General features: G+C 34.3%; 1 non-coding gene and 2 pseudogenes across 2 annotated transcripts; all 3 read right to left on the reverse strand.

Moving 5' to 3' along the window:
- Positions 1-292: 292 nt before the first annotated feature.
- LOC143610327 (protein LIGHT-DEPENDENT SHORT HYPOCOTYLS 5 pseudogene) lies at positions 293-943 on the reverse strand (annotated as a pseudogene).
- Positions 944-5285: 4342 nt separating this feature from the next.
- Positions 5286-11966, reverse strand: LOC143610329 (uncharacterized; annotated as a pseudogene). The gene is made up of 22 exons (XR_013149573.1): positions 11751-11966; positions 11449-11522; positions 11237-11280; positions 11082-11145; positions 10876-11013; positions 10727-10789; positions 10540-10638; positions 10267-10438; positions 9967-10189; positions 9768-9894; positions 9578-9687; positions 9412-9504; positions 8566-8691; positions 8350-8483; positions 8004-8272; positions 7748-7856; positions 7593-7664; positions 7388-7427; positions 7082-7328; positions 6816-6993; positions 6539-6750; positions 5286-5656 (listed from the first exon to the last, which is right to left on the reverse strand). The product of XR_013149573.1 is annotated as an uncharacterized LOC143610329 (transcript).
- TRNAS-AGA (transfer RNA serine (anticodon AGA)) lies at positions 11949-12030 on the reverse strand. Its single transcript has one exon. It is a non-coding gene; the product is annotated as a tRNA-Ser (tRNA).
- Positions 12031-12545: the final 515 nt, after the last annotated feature.

The following is a 12545-nucleotide window of genomic DNA, read 5'->3' on the forward strand; positions in this document are numbered from 1 at the left end:
AAACAACAAAAACAAGCCCGAACTACACAAGCTTTATTCCGTCAACGAGCAATTTTTAAAACATCTTCCAAATTTCAATAAATTTATAATTCTAGACGTTCTTAGTAACGTCTATACCGTTAACTTTATACATTTTGTAAAAAAACTAGAGACATAATAAATCAACAACTTTTGTAAGGAGTGAAATTATGATACTTCAATTTCATTACAATTGCAAGATAATTAAAAAAAATACTAAAACAATAAAAAAATACTTTTAAATTTAATTGTAAACACTAATAACAATTAAGGTCTAATCAACTGTAGAACTAGCCGGTGCTTCACCACCCCCACCACCGTCACCGTCACCGCCACCACCACCGTCATCCACCGACACTTTAACGCCACCCGTGGCACCTCCGGCCGGCCGTTTCCTCTTCTTTTCATATGGAATACCTCTAGCTTTAGCTTGACTCTCTCTAACTTCCCTTAAATACATCCTTACAGCTCTTGCTCCAAACGGATTAAGCTCCAGCTTGCCTCCATTCTCCTCGTAGGCGGCTCGAAGCCGCCCGATAAGCGCGTCTAGGCTCCCCCAAGCTTGCTTGAGTTGACAAGTACATGGAGCTGGAGGATTAGGTTGACCAAAGTATTCACAATCAGTCACATGGACTTTAGTTTTGCCAAACTGGTCTAAGTACTTTAAGAACTCAATCACATGTGCACCGCTACACCTGGATAAAGTTAGCGGCGGCTTGTGATTGCTTAAGTATTGTAGAAACGTGTTCCAGTCCCGTCGTTTCTGGGACTCGTATCTACTGGGTGGCTGTGGTTGTTGTGTTGGTGGTACAGCAGCAGCAACCACAGTTGCTACTGACCTCCTAGCGGTGGAGGCAGTTTGTGAAGTGCTGTCATCACCGCTGTGAGGTTCTGCTGACCCGGATCCACATGTTGCTGGATTCATATGGGAATTTTAAATATTGTGATTGATTGAAAGGGTATGAATATGAATGTACTTTGGTGTTATGAAGAAGATGAAGATTTGATGTGTAATTCTTTTTAGGGTTTGATTGATTTGTGAGAATGTAAAATGGTGGTTTTGTGGAGAGAGATGTGATGATGGGACGTAAATAGAAAAGAAATATGAATGTACGACTGGATGAATTTTCTTGGCCAAAATATAGACTTGGTGACTATTAAGTTTTGTCATATATCAAACAATTTATACAAATAAAAAAAACATGTCTACGATCATATGTGATATTATACATTTGTATTAACTAGTTTTCCTACATGGTGCGTTGCGCCGGGAAAGATGGCAAAATCCTAACGTGAAACATGGCCATTGGTAAAACCCGCGTATTATGATGATTAGTCGACACAAATTCAGTCAGTACCGGCTGCGTTCGTTACGATATAGACCTCATTGGTAAAATTTGAACATTAAAACCCAAAAAATGAATTCGTTAAATTAACATATAAAAACATTCCCATATAAGAAACCAAAATATTTGAGACGATGATTATCTGGTTGGCAAACTCGGATGGTGGTAAAACCCAAACGTTGTCGGTCCAAAGCATTGAGGCGGTAACTTGACACGAATTCGGTCGGTTTTGATTACGTACGTTACGGTATCATAACTAAAAAACGAATAAAAAAATATAAAAATTGAGGTGGACCAATGCCCAATTTGGGGCGGGAGGTGGGGGATCGGTCGGTAAATTTGCGCTTTAGTAAAACCCAAGTGTTTTCGGTCATGAGCTTTAAATAGGATCGCGAGTCTGCGCGAACTCGTCGGTTTCTTTCAGGTTTGTTATGGTACCAGAACTAAAACAAAAAATTAACGTTTAGTCGGTTTCCATTACGTTTATTATGGTAGCTGAACTTCAAAAAAAATAAGCAAAATTAACTGACCTATACGGTGCCGCCAAGTAGCCTAATAGACCACTTGGGCACCAAAGTTCTTGCTTTATATTTATATATTTTAGTAACAGTAATATGATTGTATTGTATCACATAGTAATAATACTAGTACATGTTGTATTATGTATTAACGGTTAGACAAAAAGGTGGCTACATGTGAAACTAAAGGTTGTGTTGTTTTGTTCATGTTGCAAGTTGCATTTTGAGTTAGATTCCTTTGGGGTAACTAAAAGACTGAATTGTTTGTGTTGCAATGATTTTGTACAATGATTTTCTTTTCTTTTTCAGAAATTTGTCCATTTTATTTTTTAATTTGTGGGTTGGTAATCAATTCCCATCTTGAAAATAAAACCAACTACTTCACCAATGTCTATTGGATGTTTTGTATAATTTTTTTAAATTATCATATTCATAATTGTGGTATCAAGTATCAACTAGTAATATTTGTTATATTTTGAATATATTATATTACAAATATAGGATAGAAAGTCATTAATAATAAACACTCTTTTAGACTTTAGTTATTATGCTAGAACTTCTTGTTGTTGCTTTTTATAAAGCTTGTAAATGATAATATTTAAAATTAAGATAAAGATATATTTATAAATAAATTATTTTAGCCCCACAATAACAGTTATATTAAATTATAATTTCCTATTTGCTAACTTCTAAAATGTTTTGAAAACCAAACAGACATACAGTTAAATCAAAAGCTTTAACGGTTTACAGGTTGACCAAATACCAATATATGGCTTACGCCCATCAAACAGAGAAGAAAATCATTGACAATTTTTCCTTTAATTCGATATGGACATCTTAAACCATACGATTTGTTTTGTGCTTGGACCATTAGATCATAACCGAGCCTACGACATGGCAAATTTTGTTTTAACCAGATTGATCGATTCGGACCAATTTCCAAAGCACTACACTATCTTGAATATAAATATGAACATTAAACACAACCAAACATTCTTTTACATAAATATATCATGTAAATAAATATATGGCATGAGTCCATGAGATATATGGTGTGTGTGTGTGATTGTTTATTATTTGGGACAATATCTCAATAATTGGAATTTAAAAAATGTACAAAATGAAGAAGTTTTATTGGAGTGGATTATTTCCCCCCACCCACCACTCAAATGGATGTTGGGTCTCTTTCCTACTGATTGTGACATTGTGAAAGCTTATGACTTTCTGGATAAACATCTACCCTTCATATTAGTTTAAACTTACAATGGGTAATTATTGAAGGTTAAATTAAATTAAGGATGCTAATAAAATGGAACCATATAATAGTATAACTTCTGTTACGGACTGAAACCATTACAAGGTATGGGACTTGTCTCACATCGGTTGTATGGGCAAGAAACTCATTTGGTTATAAACCCCACATCAGTTGCCCATACAATCGATGTGGGACAAGTCTCATACCTTGCAATGGTTTCAGTCCGTAATAACTTCCAATTAACCTTGGGAGTAGTTTGTCGTAAACACGACACAAAAATAATTGAGTTTTAGGTGTTCACAATAACTTGTTTAACCTATTTAAATTAGATTTATATAAAATAAAGACAATATATAATTGATATGGGGTGTATTATTTTTTATTAATCCCAATCACATATCTCATTTTGATCGCTGTCAGTCTCCAAACTAAGAAATTAGTTGCTGACGTTCTCAACTTTTAACTTATATGTTACCAACGGTCCGCGACTAACGGAATCCTAACGTTGTTACTTGCAGATTGCCGGAAAAACGATTTTGGCAGGAAAAGTCACATTTTTTGCCGGTAAACTCAACTTGAAAACCACCTGAACACCACCATCACCACCAATTGACTCACGACCAACCAACTACCACCATTTGAGCACCACCAATTGATTCCGACAATATTTCTAGGGTTCCAACGACCTCAATAATTTGGGTTTTTACTAATAAAAGTTTTCTAATGGTCTGATCTAAGGCTACAAAGATATTGGACGGAAATTTAGAGTTTATAGGCAAAAATGTGAGTTTTCCGGTAAAAAAAAAACGTTTTTCCAGCGACCTGCAAGTAACGGAGTTAGGATCCAGTTAGTCGCGGACCGTTGGGAACAAATATGCAAAAAGTTGGGACCGTGAGCAGCCAATTTGTTAGTTGGGACCGGCAGCGACCAAATGATAATAGTTGTGATTAAATTTTAACTCATGTACACTTTATTGCGACTCGATTTCAGATGTTATACAACCCAATAAAAGTTATCGTCGACCTTTTAATGATCGTTTTCAAATGCGATTTTGGCTTATAAATAAGACACAAGATGAGTTATGAAGTAGTAGTAATGGAAAAGGATGGGCAACTATTTTTGATATCATGGCGTCTTGAAAATGAAACCTTTCGACAAACTCCAATTTCTACACCCTTTTTTTGACGTCAAATAAATGTTTATTTATTGTCATAGATGTTTTAGAATACCACGTTAGAAGAATAAAAAAAGATATTAAATCTATTTATTGATCTAGAACCAGATTTTACTGATTTGTTTATCAATTATAATGCTTTTATATTATAAAGAAGTTTTATATATATTAATAATATTATACAAACAGTCTCATACTCGGTCACATATGTATACTTTTTTATAGTTTGTTAAAAATAAAAAGTATGGGTTAAGATTTTGATGTATATTTCTTGGTCTTTTCAATCTTTATATAACTTTTATTACCTAAGAATTTAGAAATATAAAAGGCTAAGAAAGTGAGTGGAATAATAGATCACAATATTACCCAAAAGGGCAAAAACAAAAAAAAAACAAAAAAATAGAAATAAGAATAAACTGTGGTTTTTTTCATGTGGTTTATCCAAATATGCGGTTTTAGTCCAATAGTTTTAAATTTGTGATTTCGTCTTGTGTTTCGTTTCACCTGCAATTAAATCTGATTTCATTAACCTTGTTAAGTCTGATCGTTAAATCCATCAACGTACCCTTTACGTGAGGGGCATTTTTGTTCTTTTTCCCCAAATACACCCCAACAGCTCACGTGAGAGGGCCTACGAATTACAACGGTGGTTATTTGGGGAAAAAGAACAAAAATGCCCCTCACGTGAGAGGCACGCTGATGGGTTTAACGACCAGACTTAACGGGGTTAATGAATTTGGGTTTAATTGCAAGTGAAATAAAACCAAAAAGACGAAAATCGCAAATTTGAAACCATTTGACTAAAACCGCAGATTTGGACAAACCACAGGGATGAAAATGCAGTTCACTCTAGAAATAAAGTTATGTTTACAGAATTACAGGTATGGTTCAGATAAACAAGTATGTAAATTTCGAATAATCATGTAAGGTATCACCTATTACCTACCTGCTAATTGCTAAAAATAAAAAGTATCATACTGATTTAAACACAAATTAGCACCAAGATTAGATAAGTTTTCAAAACAAGAAAATACTACATGTTAATCAATCACAAGAGGTAACAGATAAAGCTACCCTTAAATCATTTGAAGTGCCACAAATGTACATCCTGTGAGTTTCTATTTCCTGCTCATGACTCCACTGGCTCCTAGGAGCATGGTAACTGCTGTCCACCCGATCACGCAACGAGAACACAATTTCCCTTAGAATCGGTTCGTGCCCGTTTAATAAATTTCCCATGCTCAGCACCTTCCTCCATGACTGGTTAGCCGATGGTTGAACAAACATACTCGTTACCACGTCTCTCTCATTCACCCTTATTTCTTCTTTTTTCTTCACTAATTCCTGAAAAAAAATTGTTTAGAGAAAACTGGTGGGCCCCACAAATACCCGGTGCTAACTTGTGGGTCCAGACAAAGCCGGTGTGCATGAAACCGAAATAACCAGCCCGTAACCGACATAACAAAACCGAACTAACTAAACCCAACCCAAAACGAACGGTTTGGTTTTATGTTTTCTCAAAAACTGAACTAAATGAACCCAACCTACAAACGACGGTTTCGCTTTATGCTTTCTCAGAAACGGAATTTGGAGCTCGGTTTCGGTTGTGCATGTACTGAAAACCGAAAAAACCAAACCAAAAACCCGTAAAAACTGAACTGAACTAACTGAACCCAACCGTAAACCAACGTTTTGGTTTTACGGTTTTCAAAAGAATTTCTGGTTCGGTTTCGATTTTGTATGTACCAAATACTGCAAAAAATACCGAACTGAACTCATAAAAACCGAACCCGTAAAAACTGGAAAAAAAAACGACTTTTCTTATTGAAGTTATGAAATATAAATTTATTTTTGAACTTTAAGTAACTTAATAAGAATTAGAACGACTTTTGTAAATGAATTTATGAATTATCAATTAAAAAAATAATGTCAAATTTCATGCCCATACTCATTATCTTGGACCAATTGTCGGCCAAAAATTTCAAGCCCAAATCGTAAAGCTGAAAAAAGCCAAAAGCCGAACAGAAGTATTTGTAAACCAAAAAAAAAACGAAACCATACAGTTTTTAAAAACCCAAAAACCGAAATTACTGGTTTTAGCTCAAAACCGACCCATGCACAAACTCACTTTTGGGATGAAAATGAAAATACAATTTTCTTTTAGACAAAAGCAAAACCCTTGAATCTAACATTTAAGAAAAAAAAAAGACAATATTTTTGGCATACCTTGTTTGCATATCCTCCAACTGAAGCTTTTCCCATTTTGGGTAAATAAAATTCATAAAAATTGTTAAAAATAGTTTGCGAAAGACGCGGTGCGTGCAAGAATTTTCGATGTAGAGAAGCTGCTAATGTTATTAGTTTCTCCACATGCTCAAATACAACACAAAGCCGTTTCAAGTCCTCAATTATCTCAATATCCCGAGGTAACTTGTTTGCTACAATTCAAAGATGAAATCTTATAAGGTTCATAAATAGAAAAAATAAATTAATTAACTCCTACCTTGCAACGGTCTCAATGCAGAAGCCATAGTTGGATATAACTGATCAATTTTTGTAGTCATGCTCTTTAAGCCACCAAAGTTAGTCTGGTTAAGCGTGTCGGCTGCTGCTTGAAAAGCAGTGCACACCATTTGCTCAAGCAGTTGATGTGGTCGAACGGTTTCCAGATAGTGAAGTATCTTTGAAGAAAAAAGGTTTTGAAAGTAAGATTATTATTATAGTATAAGAAATCCAAATTGTAATATCAAACATTAACCATGTATGTACCTTTTCGCCTTCTCTATTTGGATCCATTAGTGGTTTTTGTTCTGAAGCTGGTAAAGAAGTGCATCGTTCCATATTTTGCGCCATGAATTACTGGGTTCAGACATTCTCTCTGAAAGGTGTCCACCAGGTGGCCATTTGTTTCTAGAAGACGACGATGACGTGTCATCCTCCCAGTCTTTTGGAGAATGCCATCGGATAAAGTCTTCAAATACAGCGCCTGGATTTGCAGCTTTAAACGCCGACATATCTGGTTTCAATTGCATATATTAATATATGTGTGTGTGTGTATCTATGTGTGTGTGTTACCTGAAGATAGGATGTCCTTCTCCAACTGGCCAGAGAAATTCTGACAATTTATACAAGAAAATAATAATTCTCAGTGAATAAAAAAGAAATTATCTCAATAATGACTATTTCATAGATAAAGAATACAAAAATGTTGTTTTCTGGGTGTTTAGTTGTGAAACTGATAATACTTTCATAATTATATCCCGAATATGTTAAAACTTACAAATGAATCACCCAAGACTTCAACTGCGTGGAGCCTTTCTTCGTGCATATCTTCCGTCATAATAGGTGGATCCTGTAAAACAAAAAGAAAGAAACAAAGGAAATGTCAAGTTATTGACTTTGAAGGTGAAAGTCAGTGTGTAAAAACAGATTAACCTGAGTAAATGGTGCATGCATATATTCAGGAGAATTCAAAAGCATCATGGATTCCACTACACCTGCTGATCCCCTCCTCTTATTATTATTATTATTGGAAGTTGAGGTGCTGCAAAAATAAAAATTAAGACAATTTAAAATCATCTGACATTTTTTCATTTATAAAAAATAAATATTATTTTAGCATCTTGCATGTCGGTTAGTGTTCAATACTTCAATAACTAATAACCAATAAGTTCTCACTTGCTTACTTCACCTGTCACTATCCTTATTTAAACCCTCTTTGACCTTCGATGTATGAGATGAATCCTCATTAGCCACATCACTTGCCTGCAGTTTTATTAAATAAAACATTAGTATATAAATAATATTGTATATGATAATATTAATATCTTTGCTTATGAACAAAAAGAACAAATGATAACCTACCTCAGCCTCAACACTAGTAGAATCACTAAAGCTGTCTTCAGCAGCATCTTGAAAGTTGTCAAGCTGCTGACGTCTTTTTTCGATACAAATAGCAAGCTGAGAAACAGCAACATAGATACATTTAACATAAAAACCATGCACGCTATTATCTTAGAAACTTTTTAATGTATTACCATTTGCAACTTCTGATTAACCAGACAAGTTGACAAGTCAATTGTGCCATTGACTGGCATTCGTGGCAATGATTGTGATTCTTCCCAGCACCAACGAACTTCTCTAATAAATTCAATCCATAGGATCGCAATCGCTAAACATATAATAATACATTTTAGTAATATACATATAAATTTTGTTTTTGATTAACTAGTTTTAATTTTGACCATCTTTACCGCGTATGTTGCAGTCACCAAACCATAACGAGTGTAAGCAAAATTGAGCAAACAGAGTTTCTAAAGGAGCACCCTTTATAAATTTAGAACTTTTGTGTCTGCTTTCAGGAGAAATGACTTCAGGTCCTGTTATGAAACTTGTGTATTATTTTACAGTTTATTATAAAGAAAAAGGGAGCATCAGGGACATGGAATCACTCATGGCACACGAAAATACAAAAAAGGCATACTTTGAGCACATGTGACATGTGCATTCCATGAAAAAATAACTAGGCTTGTAAAAGAATCGAACAGAGCATGTTCATGTTCATTCGTTTAACTGAAGAAAAGATCGAACACAAACGATTAAAAAAACAGGGTTTTCATGTCCGTATCCGTCCGTTAAAAAAATAAACTTGTTTGTGTTTGTCTATGTTCTTTCGTTAACAGTGTAAACGAACTGTTCATGAACGTAAACAAGCGGGCATAACTGAACATAGATGAACGAACATAACTTAGCTAAAACCAGTTAAAAGTAATGTGAAGAGCAATGTTTTGAGTCTAAAAAGTTATTAAAACAAAACTAAGTTGTACTGGGCCAAAATAAATCAAAGTATCAAACAAAAATATTAACGAACGCAAACGAATGAACATTAACAAATTCAGATAAAAGAACATTCACGGACATAAATGAATGAAAGATGCATGTGTTCCTGTTCAATCATTTAACTAAATGAGAGAAACTTTTTGATTCTTGTTCCCGCCAACCGGCTCACGAACCGTTCACCGAAGATATGGTTCGTTTATAGGCCTAGAAATAGGAGTGTGTAATAAGTTTAAATCGCAAAAAACAAAGAGAAAACGCACCTTCATGGCATAAATCTTTGAGCACACGATCAAGAACAGTAGGCGGAGGAACTACTGCAGATGACTTCAATTTATCAGATCCAGATGTTTCAACTGTAAAGAATAACAACAAAAAATCAGCTATATAGAAGACTCAAAAGACTATTTAAAAGATAACAAATTATACCCGACACAAAATCTTCCATGAAAGGAACATCTAACGACATAGATAATGCATCAATCAAAAGCCCAAGTTGTGAAGCAAATCCAACCATATTTCCCTCATAATCACCCATACTATACAACAAAAACTGCTACTTTATTAAAGAACATGGACGAAATATGGTGCAAAAATAATTAACAAAAGGATTGCTTACAGATAAGAAGAGAACTCAGGAACAATGAACCACTTATGAGCTTCATGAATAGAAACATTTTCCAGCTCAGCCATCTCCATGGAGCTTTCAACTGTTTTCTCTTCCCACATGACAATAAGTTCAAAAGCTGCAAAATTGCAATTTCTAAATATGCATGGACTAACAAACATTACTTTCAAATGTTTCTACAATATTGTACCTTTTAAAGGGTCTTCAGCAGTGTACCACTCACTCCAAGGACAATCATCATCCCATTGTAACTTGTTACGTTTATCAACACCGTTATCATTTCCGGATTCATCAATCTCAAACTCAGATTTTACCACTTCGCTATCATCATCATAAGGAAGAGTTTTGTATGTAAGTTTCATAGTGAAACGAACTTGGAAAAAATGTGTTGAAAGGTCAGATGATGAGAAGGCCTACATCATTAATAATCCAGTTATAATGTATGTTATTGTAAACATATTATGAGGATTGAGGAGATCATGCGACTTACAAACTTAGAAACAAAGAGCTCATATAATCCCTCCAAATGCATGAGTTTTACTGGAACCTGACTAGCAATAAGATCTGCCTCGAATCTTCGAGTAAAAACCGTCCCCATATTTTGGATACCAATGTAAGCTTTTCTAGATGGATCGTGCACTGGAACAAATGCTGGCCACAAACTAAAGTGTACATAGAATCAGAATTCTAAGATAAAAATTTCTTAAATTTCTTAAAATTCTAGTTTCTGAAATCGAATCACTTATTATAAGTAACAGTCCACCTGGAACAATTTTGAAAAGGCTATAGCAACTGCACTTAGAAGTTTACTAGCCTCTGGTGAATCAAGAATAACACCGTTGGCACTTATTGGTGCAATCACCTGTTTACACGTGAAACATTAATACCTTGATATTTTATTAACCTAACAATAACATATGAAAGTTAAGATTATGAACTATTATCATTACCATGAATTCTTTCACACCAAAAGACAATTGCAGGTCATGTAAACTAGAATTCCAATCTACAGTCTTTCCTGATCAAGATAACGCAACAATGAATACAATAATTAACAACAATAGAAACATAACGTGCATGACGAAACCAAAACCGAAACCTGAAGGTGAGTTTCATATATACCAGCATTACTAATTTCAAAGTAGTACTCCATGCAATAGTTTTTCATAGCATATTTCAGCTCAGCTTTAACCTTATACAAGTTCTCCGGCTCCCCTAACGGAACAGCTCCCTTTTCCTACACACAAAAATCAACAAACAATTAAATTTCGTATTGAACATAAGAAGTATAATGTATCTCATTACCAGTAAATTTTTGGGACCACTTGCTAACCATTGTCGACAAACAGCCTCGATTTCAGAAATGAACCTATGAATAACAATTTTAGCAAAACTAGTTTAAATGATCCACATAGAAACACACATTAAAGTTTAACAGATCTATATAATACGGTTAATACCTTTCCCATGAAGAAGCTAGCGTATAGTCATCAAAATGTTCAAACTGCACGATAACATAAACGATCAATCAACAGTTAACACCTGTACCGAAAACGGATAATATTCTTCTTTAAAAAAGTACAACTACTAACTACTTGATATTCCAGCTTAATTAAACATACTTTAGGTAGCAATTATACAAGAGAAGGTGGTAAGTGGTAACTATATGTACCTGTTCTTCTTCTTCTTCCTCGAAATCGGCTTCCGCTGCATGCTCCGTTTTGCTGGATGATGCCATTACAAAGCCTGAAATCAAAGTCCTGTTGTAATAATAATAATAATAATAATAATAATAATAATAATAATAATAATAATAATAATAATAATAAATCTGAAATGACGTGTTCTGATAAATTTTCACCAAATTGACCTAATTATTCAAGTGGAAATCAGTTATCCAGCACGTATAGCTTATATAAACAAAAGATTACATAAATATAAAGAAATTAGTATAAGTTTTGAATAGAATTTGACCTAATTGATGATTGCAGTAGTGAGTGGAATCAGAATAAGGAATTAATGCTGATGGTGAAGTGGAGATGAAGACGATCGGAAAGCCGAGATCTGTATGTGTGTTTGATTAATAATAAAAAGTAAAAATTAAAAAGAGTGGATGTTTTTGGGTTTTGAAACGGTTGACGTGAAAAAGTGGAGTAATAATAATTAAAAAAGCGTGAGCGGCAGGATTCGAACCTGCGCGGGCAAAGCCCACATAATTTCTAGTCATGCACGATAACCACTCCGGCACGCTCACTTTGCTTGACTGATTTCCGATAACCACCTTATTTTTTCGCTTCTTATGACTTATAATTTGTGAAAATTGAAGAGGTAAAAATGGTTTTGAGAATATTATTGTTGTCATAAGGAGGTAAATAAAAGTAAGAAATCCCAAACATCCCTTTAGATTTGTATTAATACGTATAATGTTTATTTCAATTTTAAATTGTGTTAATTTGTTTAAAAATTGGTTTTAGCCTTGTCTTCAGGTATCCATAATGGTGAAGTTCAAAAGACCATTTTTTCTATTATATCACCGCCATGAAAGAATGGACTTTTATTTTTATCTTTCTTTTATTTTACCTCTACTGGTTTAGATTCCTTTTTTGTAATTATTAAATAATATCGAAAAATTGAAGCAAGTAAAGATTAAAAATAAGAGAAAGATGTGATTGGCTCTCTAGTTAAATACAAAGTTCGAAAAAGTGGAAGATGTGGGCAACGCCCATCATCTGATCACCCCAATAACGCCAACATGGGCAACGCCCCTTT

This window comes from Bidens hawaiensis, unplaced genomic scaffold, assembly GCF_021521415.1.
Source record: "Bidens hawaiensis isolate Kalapana, Puna unplaced genomic scaffold, B.hawaiensis_p1.1 tig00025672_1, whole genome shotgun sequence".
Classification (NCBI taxonomy): Eukaryota; Viridiplantae; Streptophyta; class Magnoliopsida; order Asterales; family Asteraceae; genus Bidens; species Bidens hawaiensis.